The sequence below is a fragment of the Balaenoptera physalus genome (genome assembly GCF_965194825.1).
Source record: "Balaenoptera physalus genome assembly, chromosome: 17".
Taxonomy (NCBI): Eukaryota; Metazoa; Chordata; class Mammalia; order Artiodactyla; family Balaenopteridae; genus Balaenoptera; species Balaenoptera physalus.
The window spans coordinates 3,508,992-3,514,820 of record NC_138895.1 but is presented as its reverse complement, the minus strand read 5'-3'; the positions used below and the strand labels follow the sequence as shown (position 1 = coordinate 3,514,820).

The 5,829-nt window shown below is 41.7% G+C and overlaps 1 long non-coding RNA gene across 1 annotated transcript; it reads left to right on the top strand.

Moving 5' to 3' along the window:
* The first annotated feature begins 982 nt into the window (after positions 1-982).
* LOC309646614 lies at positions 983-5,490 on the top strand. The gene is made up of 3 exons (XR_014255470.1): positions 983-2,341; positions 2,611-4,483; positions 4,795-5,490. It is a non-coding gene; the product is annotated as an uncharacterized lncRNA (long non-coding RNA).
* Positions 5,491-5,829: the final 339 nt, after the last annotated feature.

The window sequence follows — 5,829 nt, the reverse complement described above, 5'->3', positions numbered from 1 at the left end:
ATTGTTTTATTGATAAGAATAGAGGCTCAGAGAAGCTAGGAAGATCAAAGACGTACAAAGTCAAGCCCAGATGTTCTGAAAGTGCTGTGTGGGGAAGGAGATAAGGGAATTTGGGGGGACTACTTTAATTTGAAATATTGTCTTTGACACTAAAGAAACGGCAAGTTGTATTTAATCGCTGGGAAAGGTAAGGATTTCTCTCTGTAAATAATACTTAGCAATAACCTTAGGGCTTATTTCATGAGTCAATTGGGAAGAAACTAGCTGCCTTTTAGAGATGGATGAGTAGTCACAGAATATCAGGCTACTACTTAGCTGACTGCTTTTCTGATGTATTAAATGACAATTGATTCCCAAAGATGAGCAGCTCATTTCCTACAGACCAGTCAGATCAAACACGATATCTGAGATGATAATTACTATGAAATGTGTAGTCCTACTGGAGAGGGGCTTGTCCTGCTAGGAGGGTGAAAGGCAAGCGAGGATCACGAATAAGAGTGAACATCAGTCCTTTAGGAGACCCAGTGATTACATGGCAGAGGTAAGGGAGTTACTTAATGGATATTTTAATTTTTACAAGCTATGAGCTTGTAGCCTGAAAAATTATCTCCTGAATTAATAATGTGCACAGAATTGATGTGCTGAGTTACCATAGAAATCACTTTTAGTACGAGTAACACTGCTAATTATGTCACATCACCTTTAATGTGTTTCATAAGTAGAAATGTTTCCGAGCAGCTACATTAATCCATGTTGCTTCATAATTTGACTCTTTTTCTTCTTCGCGTGTTTGATAAAGTAAATTCTCTGAAAAACACTCAGCTTATACATTTAAGCGAACATAAAACAAAGCAGAACTCATGTATCCCAGTAGCAAATTTCAGATCAGAATTCTATTACTTGGGATCCATTTTTCATGTTTCTATCTTTTACCTCACATTTCTGAGACTGCTTGAAGCCGTCTGTTCGTCCATCCATCCATCCATCCATCCATCCATCCATCCATTCTTTAGCGCATTACATGAATTAAGCACCAACTACACACAAGGCTTTGTGCTAGATGGGTGCTATAAGAGCTTATAAAAATAAATTACACACCATATCTCCTGTCATCAAGTTTGCAATCTACCAATAAGAAGGAGATCACACATATACATTAAGTATAAATGAAAGTTTTTGGTAACTACCAGAAGGGTATGTGTATAAAATGTTATTGAGAGAAAGAAGTCACTTCTGGACAGAGGCCAGCAAGGCCACCTGGGTGTTTCATACTCAGTACTCAACAGTTTAAAGATACCTCGTTATATATTGTTAAAGCCGTCACAGCTGTCCTGCACTTAGTAACACGAGATAGCACTTCAGCAGGACACTTGGGGGACCATTTGAAACAGTGAAATCACCAATAAAAAACACAAAAATTTGAAAATATGGTACCAGACAGAGTGTGGAAAGGACACTTTTTACAGTGTGAGAGCTGAAATAGGAAGGCAGTGTCGCCTTGCTCATCCTCAGCTAGGTACCTGTACTTGCGGTGACACATTTTTCACCTCTCTGGGCGTGTCTGCAAACCACCATGAAGGCTCTGGGAGCACTGATGTTGGAGGGACAAATAAATGTTAGCAAGAAGGTGAATTTGCACATCCGGAATCCCTGAGTCTTGAGGGTCGACCATTTCTTGTAACTGTTTATGATGACTCCAAGTGTAGGTGGTGAATTTCGTGAAGCTATGTAGTTCAAAGCAGTCAAAATCTAATTAGAGCTGTGTGGCTCCTCGGATAAGCCCTTGACTATGACTCAGAGTCTAACCAAGTTCTGAGGCATTTCCAGCTTAAGTTAATATATATTTGTAGGAGGTAGTGAAGGACTCTGAATGTGACAGTTAACTAAACAAACTGAGGCATGGCGAGGTCGGCCAGCTGTTGGTCAACTTATGTCGTCTTGCACAGTAAGAGCAGCAGAAACATCCTGGGTTTCAAACCAACTCTGTCTCTTAATAGCTGTGTGACCTTTGGTGGAGAGATTAACCTCTCTGTGCATCAATTCACTTATCTGTAAAATTGGGACAGTAATGATACTGACATTATAGAGTCCTTGTAATAATTAAATGAATTACATATGTGAAGTACGTCTAAGTGATATAGTACAGACTATTAGTGTTGTTAATGTTAATATTACATGTGCAGCAACTTAATACATGAGTGCCAGAGATGTTTCTTGAGGAAATATGTATTCAGTGCTCATGTTCAGAGTCATGGAGTAGAAAACTTAGAAACTAACAGTTGAACTTTTTGTGCAGGCTATAGCAGCTCTGCCCCGTAGAACTTTCTGCACTGATGGAAATGTCCCACAGGTACACTGTCCAGTATGGTAGCCACTGGCCACATGCGGTCACTGAGCACTTGAAATGTGGTGAGTTGTGACTGAGGACCTGACTTTTAAATTTTACTTAATTTTAATTGACTTAAATTTCCTGTGATGGGAAAGGTGGGCAGATACAGAATTTGCTCACCGTGTGCTGTTCATTGGGGATTTTCTAGCTAGAGGACTTAATCGCTATGTCCTCAGCAGACATGGCCACATAATGAGTACGAGTGCATGAAGCAGTCAGAGCTGAGGACCATTCCAGCAGGCTCCTGCGATGTTCCTCTGTTCTGACTTTTAACGCCCTACAGGTCCTTCTTGTGGCCACTTTGGCTCTTCATGGAGCTTGACCGCAGGGCGAGTGTGCCCAGCAGGGACAGACCTCTACGTGTCCCAGGGCCTCTCCTGGTTTCTATACACCAGACTCTCTGAGCCCAGCCAACAGGGTCTGCTCCCGAGAGGGCTGCCCAGCCAGATTCTCAAGGTGACCAGGTGGGCAAGCCCTAGAACGTGTCTTGTGAAGGGGTCTGTCCCCTAGTCGCTCCTCTGGGGCAGGTAATGGGGGCCTCAGGACAGCCCGCCTCCCTCCACTGGTGAGGGGCTTTGTCACCACCCCCCAAGGAAGCCAAAACCCTGGGAGGCTAAGGGACTCGTCCAAGCTGACATCATAGTACGTGTCTGAGCTGGGACCAGACCCTCATCTTTTGAGTTTTAACCCCATTGCTCATGAACTATATATCATCCGTTACGGTGGCTGAATTGTGTCCCCCCATCCCCCAAATCCACGTTGAATCCCTAATCCCCAGTACCTCAGAATGTGGCTGTATTTGAAGATAGGACCTTTAAAGAGGTAGTTAAGTTAAAATGAGGTCATGAGGGTGGGCCCTAACCCAGTAGGACTGGTGTCCTTATAAGGGGAGGAACTAGGACACAGAGATACGCACAGAGGGAGGACCACATGGGGACACAGGGAGAAGATGGCCGTCTTCAAGCCAAAGGGAGAGGCCTCGGAAGAAACCAAGCCTGCCCGCTCTTGACCTCTGACTTCTAGCCTCCAGACTTGGGAGAAAATAAATATCTGCTGTTTAAACCACCCAGCCTGAGGTACTTAGTTGTGGCAGCCCTGAGAAACCAATACGACTTCCAACCTCCAAAAGGAATTGTAAGCTAAAGGAAATACTAAAATAATTCTGCTAAGTTGCTTATGGTTTTAATCGAATAGGTAGCGGCTGACATTTCAGTAGCGTGTATGGTGCTTACCAACGCTATGGAACAGATGGGAAGGTTGATCACACTTGTGGATCCATCTGAAATATTTTTACTTGAGAACGACAAGGAGTGACGAGGTGACGTCAGTGACCCTTCAAGAAACAGCAACGCTTTCAGATAAGCGAAGACCCGAAACATCGTTTTTGAGAGGGAAAGAAGGAAAATGACATAGATGGATGCATCCCAGTATTTGAAGTGATAGCCAAGTTTAGTCCTTTTTATAAATTGTACTTTAGAATATAGTGGTGTTATAACAATAAATTTGCAAAACCTATTGCATTTAAACTTGTGCTCTATTTTGCTAAGTCCTGGATTTCTTCATTCAAGTCTTCTTGAATGTAATAAGTTGGAATTTCTAAAATCCCATCAACTTGGTCACTTTCTAATTCTCTCTCCAGCAAACCCACCATGGTCCAAAGGACACAGAGGGGGTGATGGTGAGGTGATGCCCTTTATTCTAGTCTGAGACTACACAGATGGTGACAGCGCTTGGTCGGATTTTAGAACCAACAGATCACAGAGACAAATAGGAAACATCCTAAATGTGAATCAATAGGGGATTGGTTAAATAAGTAATAATTGACCTATACAAGGAAATGCTATGTGACTGTTAAAAGTGATGGTGTAAATTTATATTTACGGACCAATAAAGATGAAAGATGTCTGGGATACAGCTTTATTTAAAAGAAGACAGGCTAGCAAATAGCACAATAATTTTAAAAAGTCTTTTATATATATATATTATATTTACCTACCCACATGTGTATATACGCACATAGGAAATATGCAACAGGATATATCAATATATCAAAAGATTAACAGTGCTTATTTGCACGTGTGGGGAATTTTGCAGGTGCTTTTCACTTTATATCTTTTTTTTTTTAATTAATTAATTAATTAATTAATTTTTGGCTGTGTTGGGTCTTTGTTTCTGTGTGAGGGCTTTCTCTAGTTGTGGCAAGCGGGGGCCACTCTTCATTGCGGTGCGCGGGCTTCTCACTATCGCGGCCTCTCTTGTTGTGGAGCACAGGCTCCAGATGCGCAGGCTCAGTAGTTGTGGCTCACGGGCCCAGTTGCTCCGCGGCATGTGGGATCTTCCCAGACCAGGGCTCGAACCCGCGTCCCCTGCATTACCAGGCAGATTCGCAACCACTGCGCCACCAGGGAAGCCTCACTTTATATCTTTATGTATCTTTATGTATTATCTATAGCTTTGTCAAGATTCTGTTCTGCTTTCATTTCTAAAAAGAGAAGAGTCCAGGTGAGACCAGGAGCTGTCTTCCTGGTCTGTGCAGAGCGTGTGGGAATTGAGTCTCTGAGGGGGAGACCAGACAAGATGAGAACAAAGTTCTGCTGTTGTGATGAAAGGTTTAGCCCGAGATTCCAACCTTAAGTTTCCCAGGTCAGACTCAATTTTGAACAAAGGGCAGAGTTTTGTGACTAGAAACTATTTATTCCCTTTAGTATTCGTCAGTGTGTCTGGAAACCTCGGAGCTCCCAGCCTCAAGCTTTGAGGGCAGGGCGAAATTAGTTGGGGCTGAAACTTTGTGTGAGGCAGTTCTTGACATCCAGGGTTGGCAAAATTTTTCTGCTGATAAAAGGCATCATATGGCTTGTACGTTGTTAACCAATGAGCACAGAAGAGAGGGGAGAGAAACTATGGGTGAATTTGACATTGGAGAAGGCTTCCACCAGGGTATATGAAGTTATTTTACCCCAGATGAGTTGGAACCAGTTGCTTTTTCCTTTTAATCTTAAGAGAACAATTTTCTTTGTGTCCTCGTCATGACAGTCAAATCCTGAACTGCCAACTTTCAGTAGGTTTGTCTTAGGAATGACTATAAAGTAATCTATCTATCTATCTATCATCTATCTATCTATCTATCTATCTATCTATCTATCAATCATCTATTATCTATCTATCATCTATCTACACTTACGGATTTTTAACTTCTACCACCTACATAGTTTTACATTTTTATTTTAATTTAATGATAAATGATACATGCCTATGTAAAAAACTCAGACGAAATAGTGTAATTCAAGTAAGGAATAAAAGTTTTCTATTTTAATTTCATTTCCAATCTTTCACTCCCTGCAGGAAATCACAGTGAACTCATCTGTGTCTCTCCAGACACATATACCTACACCAGAATTTTTCTCCCACAAGATATTCAACATGATTAAAATAAAATCTCA